The sequence below is a fragment of the Gekko japonicus genome, unplaced genomic scaffold (assembly GCF_001447785.1).
Source record: "Gekko japonicus isolate JY-2015 unplaced genomic scaffold, Gekko_japonicus_V1.1 scaffold93, whole genome shotgun sequence".
In the NCBI taxonomy this organism is placed as follows: Eukaryota; Metazoa; Chordata; class Lepidosauria; order Squamata; family Gekkonidae; genus Gekko; species Gekko japonicus.
Window position 1 is genome coordinate 928863 of NW_015160838.1, and position 11449 is coordinate 940311.

Genomic DNA, 11449 nt, shown 5'->3' on the forward strand with positions numbered 1-11449 from the left:
AGAGGAAGGAAAAAGATACACGCAAGAAATAGCAGATTAACTCCTCAATGTGGAGAGAGGCCTAACCTTGCACATACATCATGCCTGAGAAAACCCACTTGCACATCATGCTCACATTTGCCTGCAGTATACCATATACACTCTCATGAGTCCAGTTAAGACTGAATAGCATACTGTGGGAGTCCCCAACATGGTGCTTGGGGATGCCGCATCATCCCTCAACACCTTTCTTGGCGCTTGCCAAATGTTTTTAGAAAGTGGGTGGTAATCTTTCAAAAATACTTTATATTTCTATCAACATTTGGCCAGAATCTCTCTTTTACTGGACGCGTCACATGTACAATGACATCTCACATGCCCTTCACCACCAGCTGTTGTTGTTACAAGAAACAGTGCAAGTTGATAATGTCTGGGCTCATGAGAGAAGGGGTCATCTAAAGCAGAGAAGAAGCCAGGAGTAGCATTTTTGCCTTTCCTTTATTTATTTATTTATTTATGTTTATGTTTATATCCCGCCCTACCCCGAAGGCTCAGGGCGGCCAACAGGGGCACAACGTGCCGAGGTAAAACAATACATATAGTTTAAAAACAATAAATTACAATAAAATATAAACAATTTACAGCAAATTTCCAACAAGAAGGGAAGATCTTAACCTCACATAGCTACCGACAATCTCATCCTCAGAGCTGTGTCCAGCGCCACGCTCCACCCCTGGGGGCCCAGGCAATTAGATGTTAATTCGCTAGGGCATAGGGGGTGCAGATGGAATAGTGATGGTGGTGGCTCCTATCCAAAGGCCTGGCAGAAGAGCCAGGAACTTATGAATAAAGGAGTCGATTTTCCTTTGGGGTATGAAACGCTGTTTTCCAAATAGAAAACAAAGTTGCACTTTCCTGTAACTATTGCTCATCGAGTGTCTTCTGTACAGGCAGGGACACATGGCGACTCCTGCAGGCCCTGCGGAACTGAGAAAGGTCCCGCAGGGCCCGAATCTCCTCCGGGAGCTCTTTCTACCAGGTAGGAGCCGCCACCGAAAATGCCCTAGCCCTAGTCACAGCAAATTTAGCTTCTCTCAGGCCTGGAATTTCCAGGAGATGCCTCCCTCCTGACCGAAGTGCCCTTGGGGGAACATATGGAGAAAGGCGGTCCCTCAGGTAGGCTGGACCCTGGCCATTTAGGGCTTTAAAGGTCAAAACCAGCACTTTGAAGCGAATCCGGTACGCTATGTTTACTATGTTAGATGCCTACAAAATGAAGACATTCCCCGATGAAATTTTCTTAGCAAGCTCAATATGTATACTTATTTTGTATATGCAAGAAAATATTTTTAAATAATATATTAATTTAAATAGGTATCCCGTTAAACATAGCATAAGAACATAAGAAGAGCCCTGCTGGATCAGACCAATCGTCTATCTAGTCCAGCATCCTGTCTCACACTGTGGCCAACTAGTTCCTCTGGACAGCCAACAACAGGGCATAGAGGGCATAGGCCTTCCTCTAATGTTGCCTCTTGGCTCTGGGATTCAGAGGATTAGTGCATCCGAATGTGGAGGTTCCCCTCAGTCACCATGGCTAGTAGCCACTGATAGACGTATCCTCCATGATTCTATCTAACCCCCTTTTAAAGCTGTTTTGAAGCTTCTGTCTTAAATTATGAAGAGCCACTATCAAGACTTATGCGAAACTTCACTCCCATTACTGTGCTGGGCTCAGCCTCTTGCAGCAGCCATTTTGTGTCTGCACCCACCACTTCTGTCAGAACTCCAAATGTGCCCACAAGCTCAGAAAGGCTGGGGACCCCTGGCATACTGCCATACTTGGAAATGAGCATAAGTGCTTCTTTTCCATTTCCTCCCCCCATCAGAGCCCCCGGAGAAATCAGTTCCCAACAACAGTCATTCAGAAGAACTAAAGTTTATTGAGACATTGATAGGATCTAGACTCAAAGCAAACAATTATACTTAAATCAAATTAATGGCTCTGGGCCAATCGCACCTAAGCTAAAACCCCACCTGAATAATGGCATATAATTCGCAGGGGAAAGAGGATACCAGGGACAGTTAGGTCTCAAGGTTACATGGCTGAGTCAAGACAGATAACACCATTGCGGCCAGAAACAGAAGTAGGCATTCTTGTTCTCACCCCCCACATGTCCATGGCAACCAAGCCCAAGAAGGGGCCAGGCTGACACCCCCTCAGAGTTTACACGTGCATATTCATCATTCAACACATGCATCATTGAAGTACATGTAAGATAGCCATCACAGACTACATAAGAACATTTAGAAGAGCCCCGCTGGATGAGACCAGTGGTCCATCTAGACCAGCATCCTGTCTCACACAGTGGCCAACCAGTTCTTTTGCAGGGCCAACAACAGGGCAGAGAGGCCGAGATCTCCCCCTGATATTGCCTCCTGGCACTGGGATTCCGCTCAGTCACCATGGATAGTAGCCACTGATAGACCACTCCTCCATCAATCAATCTAATCCCTTTTTTAAAGCTGTCTAATTCTGTGGTCATCACTAATGCCTCAATAACACCAATGATGCTTTTCAATGGAACTAGCTCATAATTTCAGCCACAAGTGAAACTCACTATCATGGGATGTAGCAAGAGCAGCTAGTTTCATTGGCTTTGAAATGAAATTTGGGCAGGGTCATCTGTGTGATTACTAAATGGTAATTCACGTTCAGAGACAGTATCCATCTGAATACAAGTGCTGGAGAGAAACAATGGGAGGGAGCATTTGGCCTCTGTGCACCAGCCTTTAGGAGTGTTCAGTTGGTCAACTGGTGAACCACAATGTTAATACAGATGGATCTCTTGGCTGATTATTGTCTTCCAGCCATTATGTCTTCCAGCCATTGATCCTTTCAGTGGTCCAGAGTTATATAATAATAATAATTAATGACAGGGAGAAGAGATACACTACAAAGCCTGCTTTTTATATACTGATACCAGACATACACATTCTCTATTAAGCAGCAACTGGATTGCATTAAAAAACCAAAATGCAGAAATTATCAACAAACTACTGGTACCCATGCCCTGGTTACCTTATTTAACATGCAATGACCTGACCTGGATAGCCCAGGCTAACCCATTCTCATCAGATCTTGGAAGCTAAGCAGGGTTGGTCCTGGTTAGTATTTGGATGGGGGACTGCCAAGGAATATGAGGGTAGTGATGTGGAGGCAAGCAATGGAAAACCACCTCTGAATGTCTCGTCTTGAAGACCCTATGAGGCCGCCATATGCCAGCTGTGACTTGATGGCAAAAATAAATAAATAGTGCAACTTTTCCCTCTCTGGCCTTCTCTTCTGTCCCATCTCTATGCTTCAGTCAACTCAGATCAAGCCTAAGATCAAGATGAGCCCATTCCCGGACAGAACTAGTAACAAGATCTTCTTCTCATTGACAGCTGAATCAATGCGCTGTAATCTCATGCCATCCCAGCAGCTTCGGCTGTCTCCAAGAAGCCTCTTCTCTTACTCCAGGCTACTAAGAAATCTTGGAGCTACGTTGTATGCTAGGGACAGCAAATCACATTCAAGTCTAAAAACAGAAAGACACCAAGGCACATCTCCACTCTTACATTTCCCGTGGTATAAGCTGTGAGTGAAGACACCAAGGCACATCTCCACTCTTACTGTTATCAGTACAAGCATCTTCGTTAATTTCTATTCTCTGTCTTGGAACAGCTTGCAAGCCAACCTTGGCCACTAGCTGTGAGTGCCCTGGCACATTTCCAGGGTGTGGCACAGGATCAGCATTCATAGCCAGGAATTTGTTGGGGAGGGGGGCACCGCTATTGAATTATTGAATTATATTTAGTTAAATTAAATGAGCTATTTTATTCAAAATATTTTATTCACATACAAATGTGCACACATTGCCTTCTTAAGCATGAACAAGATACATGCACATACGAGGAGAGTGGCGGACGGGGCCAAGCAGACTCCTCCAAACGCTCTTCTGCCTTCAAGCGTGCCCTCCCTGGACAGAACCACGGACCTACCCTAAGTGGGGGTGGGAGAGCCCAGGATAGGGCGGGAAAGGCACACCTTTATACCAGGACTTTGTGCCTGGAACTCTGACTGCGGCCGCCTCTCGCATTTATTGCCTGGGCAGCAGCTCTCAGGCTCAGGAACTTGAATAGCCACACCTTCCCAGCTGGCCCGGTCAGCCTGCGAACATCCTCCTCTTGCCATATCCAGCTTCCCGGGCCCGCTCAGGGTTGGAAAGCCATGATGCTGTCTGTCGGAATGCAGAGAAAGGGAGAGAGGAGGGAAGTGGGGTGAGGGAGGGGGGGAAAGCAGGAAGAGCTGGTGACTGCCCACCGGGCCCCGGTTAAAGAGCTTAAGGGAAGACTGGGGTGGGGGATTAGGATGGGGCCACTGCAGATATGATCAAGCCACAGCGTTGTGGGAGTGCGGAATACCACTGAATCGGGATTTTAGAATTACATTCTACAGCACGCCACCTTTAATTTACTGAAGGAACGACCACCATTGCGAGCACTAAATTGTTAACTGTTTACTGTGTGGTTATTTTAACTTGTGTTTAAGTGTTTTATGTTGATTTGGCACATGGTGCCAATAAATGGGAGCTGCCCTGAGCCCGTCTGCGGGGAGGGCGGGATATAAATGTAATAAATTAAAAAATAGGGGGCCATGCCCCATGTGCCCCACCGCTGGCTACGGCCCTGCATAGGATTGGAACTGACTGATTCCCCCCAAAAAAACATTTAACCAGGGTGGCACAGTCCACGAAAGCCAGAATACCCATTTATGCGAATGATGGCCAACCTCTGAGCATGAAGGTAAAAATGGAGGGTTCTTTTCTCAGCAGCCCATCTCTGCAAACTCATATACTTCACTTTTCACTCAGGAACAGATAAACCCTGTCCTGCACAACAGCCACATTCAAATGTATTTGTATTTATTCCCATGTCTCAACTTTTCATGCATACAGCATGGTATTGGTTGGGGGTGGGGTCATTTAAAAATGGAATGGAACAGGAAAATGAGAACGATGAGAGCTACCGTTTCCTCTTTCACCAGTCTTAACTCATGGCATTCCACACTTCTGACCGTCCTCAGATTGGTATTCTGCCAGACCAGCTTCAAAAGTACCCTATTTATCTAAAAAGACTAGGTTTCTTTTTGTATGTGTCATCAAGAAAAACTTTGCATACAAATGACAGTCACGTACAGTAATAAAAGGCTTTTTGTGTATAACCTTCTTTGGAGAGATCATTTTACATTCACAATTCAGTTTTCTTTCAGAGAAATACAGTACTTCAAACAGTAGAATGTACTAAGATAAATGGGTTTGTGTGTGTGAGGCTTTCTCTAACCTCAAATTTGCCTTTCATATAAAACACACACCTGCAGCTTTATCTGTGAACTGAATGGAGAACCAAATATACCCATGGTTGCCTCATCATAGGCAAAATTTGTAATAGTGCATATCTTATCCACTCCACTCAGCAAAGCAGGAAGGTCTTCTTCCAACTTTTTGGTCATCTTCTGGGGGTGGAACAGGGGTCACTGGGGGTGTGGAGAGGAGGTATTTGTGAATTTCCTGCATTGTACAGGGGGTTGGACTAGATGACCCTGGAGGTCCCTTCCAACTCTATGATTCTAACTTCCACCAAAGAAAATGCCACTTAAAGTTAAGAGGACGGCATCAAACTTTGCTGGAATGATAGGATATAGCCAACTGTTTTGGTGTTTGGTCCAACCCCATGCACAATGCAGGAAATTCACAAATACCCCCCCCCACACACACACACACCCAGTGGCTATCTTAGGTGTTATAAATAAAAGCCACAAGAACTTGGGATTTTCAAAAATTGCAAAGACAAGCATTATACAATGGCACTGAGTTCTAAATAATATTTAATAAATTCACTACTTTATAACTAAATTGGTTTCAGGTGGGTAGCCATGTTAGTCTGCACTAGTAGAACAAAGAGTCTTGTACCCCCCTTTCAAGACTAACAACATTTTCCATGGTATAAGCTTTTTGAGTCAAAGCTCACTCCTTCAGGTGCTCTTTTTCTTGTATCTGATGAAGTGAGCACTGCTTCAGGACATCTTGTACCCTGGCAAGTTTAACTAACTTGCATTTTTGTAATTAACAGAACCCTTTCTGCTACAGCCATGTGAAATTAATGCTTTAAATGCTTGATTGTTAGTTGACATTACCGGCCATTTTTTTTAATTGGTCAACTGTTCCTTTGTGAAGCCTAGATGTCTTTGCTATTCTCCACACAAAAACATGCAAGCTGTGCTTGTCTCAGCACTACACACATCTCACATGGATGAACCCAGGGCCATATTAACAGTGGGGAACCCCTAGACTGCACTATTCTATTACACATTCTAGAGCGTGCTTAGCATTCTGTTGGTGTTAAACAAATACTTGTAAGATGATGCACAGTTGACAAAACAAGCTTATTTGGGGGCTTCCCTCGAAGACTGTCCAGAAGCCACTGTTGGTGCAGAATGCGATGGCCAAAATGTTGACTGCAGCCGGGTCATAGGGACCACATCACTCCAGTCTTGTTCCATTCTATACTGGCTCCAAGTTTAATTTCGGTCTCAATTCAAGGTGCTGGCACTGATCTTTAAAGCCCTATATTGCTTGGGGCCAGCATACCCTAAGGACCACTTTCTCCCGTATGAACCTACCAATCCAAGCTGGTCATCTTCAGAGTCTCTGGTTCGGGTACCCCCACCATCTGGGGCTAGATGGGTGGTAATCTGAGGAAGGCCTTCTCAGTCTTGGCACCAAAACATTGGAACTCCCTCCCCAGGGAGATTTCTCTATTGCTGTCTTCTGCCAATTTTGCTGTTGTTCAGTTGCACAGTTAGGAACATAAGAGAAGCCAATGTTGGATCAGGCCCATCTAGTCCAACACTCTGTCACAAAGTGGCCAAAAATACCAGGTGCCATCAGGAGGTCCAGCAGTGGGGCCAGGACACTAGGAGCCCTCCCACTGTTAGCCCCCCCAAGCACCAAGAATACAGTGCATCACTTGCCCTAGGCTGAGAGTTCCTATCTATACCTATCTATATCCGACTCTTCACAGCCCCATGGACCACTTCATGCCAGGCCTTCCTTTCTTCCACCATCCTCTGGAGTTTGTTTAATTTAATGTTCGTTGCCTCGATAATACCGTCTAACCATATCATCCTTTGCCATCCCCTTCTTCTTTTACCTTTAATCTTTCCAAGCATCACGGTCTTCTCCAGTGAGTGCTCCCTTCTTATTTGGTGGCCAAAGTATTTGAGCTTCAGCTTCAGTATCTGGCCTTCCAGGGAACAGTCAGGGTTGATTCTGCCAATAGGGTTGATTCTGCCAATTTTTTGTTTCGTTGGAATACCTCCAATAACCGTTATTGGCCCTCCTCTCTGGCTTCGGTGTTGTGTGTGTATATGTTTTATTGAACTATTTAAATATTTTATATACACTTGTATATTAAGTGCTGTTTTAATGTCTTGATATTTTAATATTGACATGTTTTAACATTTGCCATTCTGCGAACCCCATCTGAGATAAAAGGCAGCATAGAAATGTTTTAAACAAATAAATACATAAAATATTGAGTGGATACACAATTGACAATTGAAAAGCACTCAAAAATTGTAGGTAGTAAAAAATTGTGCAGTCAGACTGCTGGTGGGATTGGTTTGTGTGGATCACACATCACAGCATGCAAGTGTTGCAACACTGCTACTAGTTTTCAACTGGTTATGAGAGCCCAGTTCAAAGTGTTGCTTTTGACTCTGATTGCTTAATCCCTCTACTTCAAGGATTTTCTCTGATACTATAAGAATTCAGCCAACTCGCCTATTCACACATCAGCCTCCCACGCTTACTACTGAGTGATTCACTTTAACTGACCTTACCATTAATTATTTTTACCCAAGACCCATGCATCAAAGCACTTAAAGTAGGAGAATAAAAACAAATGAAACTAGATATTGGTCAGAACCAGATACGTATACCTCCCATGCACAATCCAAGCAGATCTGACATTTGAAGAACAGACATTTCTGGAGGAAAACATGCGGGTGTGTAAAAACAAAAGCACTGGCCAGCCAGAAGACAGTTAAGATTCATGCAGATTTAAGCTTATTGTAAAACCCTTCATATCCCATATATCTGAAGGACTTCATTTCACTAGATAGATCTACCCAACAACTCAAATCAGCCCATGTCCCTTTCAGGTGGTTAATTTGGCCTCAACAAGACCTACAGCATTCTTGGTGGCAGCACCCACCCTGTGGTATGGCCTAGCCAAAGAAGGTGGAAAGTTTGCCTTTTCTACAGTAAGCTTTCAGAAGCTGTGTAAGGCTATTTTGTTCCGACAACCTTCTACATAATGTTGTATTACCAGTGACATCCATTGTGGCTAAAATTGCACTGTTTAGGACTCCTGTTGACGCTGGGCATATAATACATTTATCCAAATTTTTCTGCCATTTAATGATTGCTGGATTTAAAATATGCTCCTTTTTGAGATCTGATTATTCAGGTTTGTAGTCTTCATCAGATTTTATTATAGTAGTTGTGTGTTTATCATTTTATGTTATTATTGCATTTTATTATGGTTGTGCTTGCTTTTTTAATCGTTTTATGTTATTTCCATTTTATTATGGTTGGAAACCATTTTGAGTGCAGCAGTATCAGAGTATAATTTTTTTTAAAACACCTCACCTTTGAACACAGAAGTCCCCAGGTTATAACACCAGTTTTTCAATGGTACAATTACACAACCTAATGGGCGTCTGCACCTGATTTATACTCATTTGAGATTAACCAGATAATTCCCGGGGGAAGGGGACGAAATGTGGCTAATAAGAAGCATATAACTTACACTGCAAATGGGTAAAACCAAAAGGGGGGGGAGAAGCATACATTCTTTTAATTGTTTTCAATTGATCTTTTTCACTATTTCCCTTTGCAGGAAAGAGTAATGGTGCTTAAACAAAGCTACATCATAATTTGTCCTCTGGCCTGCTCTATCCCTTATGGCAAGTTATCAGCAGACATAATTTTCCTACCTACGACCCAGAAAAAGTAAGCAGAGCAGCAGTTTCTTTACAAGGGGAAAAATCCTACCAAAAGCAAGAGTTTCCATGTGAACTGGAAAAAGAATATATACGAACATACATTCATCACAGTTGAGTTCCATCTAGTATTCCCCTGGGCTGCTGCCATCTCTAACTCCTTTCTAAATCTGCCATATTGGAGACTAGGAAAAAGGCCCATTGTGGAAATAAATACAATGGCCTCTAGAAAGAGGCTCTGGGCAGGTGCCCCGGCCTTGGACACTCAGTGTCAATTTGCTGTGGCGACCTCAGCAGACACCTGTGGCTCTCCTGAGCACTGCGTTTCAGGAAAGTAAGAAAGGCCATTGCCTAGTAGGACTTGTGGTTGGCAGATGGTTCCCAGTTTGGAGTACAGAATCTAATCTGGGAGAACCGGGTTTGATTCCCCACTCCTCCACATGCAGCTACTGGTGTTACCTTGGGTCAGTTACAAGGTCCTTCAGAGCTGTTCTCTCACGAGCAGTCCTCAAAAGAGCTCTCTCAGCCCCATCTACCTCACAGGGTATCTGGGAGGGGAAGGGAAAGGAGTCAGATTGAGGTGACGAGAGAGGAGGTCCTAAAACTGATAGACAACTTAAAAACTGATAAATCACCAGGCCCAGATGGCTCTGAGAGTTCTGAAAGAACTCAAATGTGAACTTGTGGATCTCCTGACAAAAATATGTAATCTTTCCTTAAAATCTGTCTCCCTTCCTGGGGACTGGAAGGTAGCTAATGTCACTCCCATCTTTAAAAAGGGTTCCAGAGGAGATCTGGGAAATTACAGGCCAGTCAGTCTGACGTCGATACCGGGTAAATTGGTGGAAACCATTATTAAGGAAAGAATTAGTAGGCACATAGATGAACAAAACCTATTGAGGCAGACTCAACATGGGTTCTGTAAGGGAAGATCTTGTCTCACTAACCTATTAGTGTTCTTTGAGGGGGTGAACAAACATGTGGACAAGGGGGATCCAATAGATATTGTTTACCTTGACTTCCAGAAAGCTTTTGATAAAGTTCCTCATCAAAGGCTCATAAGTAAGCTCAAAAATCATGGGATAAAAGGACAAGTCCTTTTATGGATCAAAAACTGGCTAATTAATAGAAAACAGAGAGTGAGTATAAATGGGCAATTTTCCCAGTGGAGGGTGGTAAGCAGTGGGGTACCGCAGGGATCAGTACTTGGTCCACTGCTTTTTAACTTGTTCATTAATGATTTGGAGATGGGAGTAAGCAGTGAAGTGGCTAAATTTGCGGATGATACAAAGTTGTTCAAGGTGGTGAAAACCAGTGAGGATTGTGAGGCACTCCAAAGGGATCTGTCAAAGATGGGCAAGTGGGCGTCAACATGGCAAATGGGGTTCAATGTGGCCAAGTGCAAGGTGATGCACATTGGAGCCAAAAATCCTAAATATAAATACACATTGATGGGGTCTGAACTGGCAGAGACAGATCAAGAGAGAGATCTTGGAGTTGTAGTAGATAACTCACTGAAAATGTCGAGACAGTGTGTGACTGCAATAAAGAAGGCCAATGCTATGCTGGGGATTATTAGGAAGGGTATTGAAAACAGATCAGCCAATATAATAATGCCCCTATATAAATCAATGGTGAGACCTCATTTGGAATACTGTGTGCAGTTCTGGGCACCACACCTTAAAAAGGATATTATAGCTTTGGAAAAAGTGCAGAAAAGGGCAACTCGAATGATAAAAGGGTTGGAACACTTTCCCTATGAGGAAAGGTTAAAGCGCTTAGGGCTCTTTAGCTTGGAGAAAAGACGACTGAGGGGTGACATGATCGAGGTTTATAAGATTATGCATGGGAAAGAGCAGGTAAAGAAAGAGGTACTTTTCTCCCTTTCTCACAATACAAGAACCCGTGGGCACTCCATGAAATTGCTGAGCGGTCGGGTTAGAACGGATAAAAGGAAGTACTTCTTCACCCAAAGAGTGATTAACACATGGAATTCACTGCCACAGGAAGTGGTGGGTGCTACAAGCATGGACGGCTTCAAAAGGGAATTAGATAAGCATATGGAGCAGAGGTCCATCAGTGGCTATTAGCCACAAGGTATAGCTAGGGGCTCTGGGGCAAGTGATGCTCTGTCTTCTTGGTGCTTGGGGGGGGGGTCAACAGTGGGAGGGCTTCTAATGTCCTGGCCCCACTGCTGGACCTCCTGATGGCACTGGTATTTCTGGCCACTGTGTGACACAGAGTGTTGGACTGGATGGGCCTTTGGCCTGATCCAACATTGGCGTCTCTTATGTTCTTATGAAAGCAAGAAATTGCAAGTAGATAAATAGGTACCACTTCGGTGGGAAGGTAACAGCATTC

At 43.9% G+C, this 11449-nt stretch overlaps 1 protein-coding gene across 1 annotated transcript in view; it reads right to left on the reverse strand.

Annotated features, from left to right (window-relative positions):
* TRAF3 (TNF receptor associated factor 3) overlaps nt 1–11449 on the reverse strand; it is a 66504-nt gene that overhangs the window by 44869 nt on the left and 10186 nt on the right. The gene's annotated exons all lie outside the window — the stretch shown is intronic.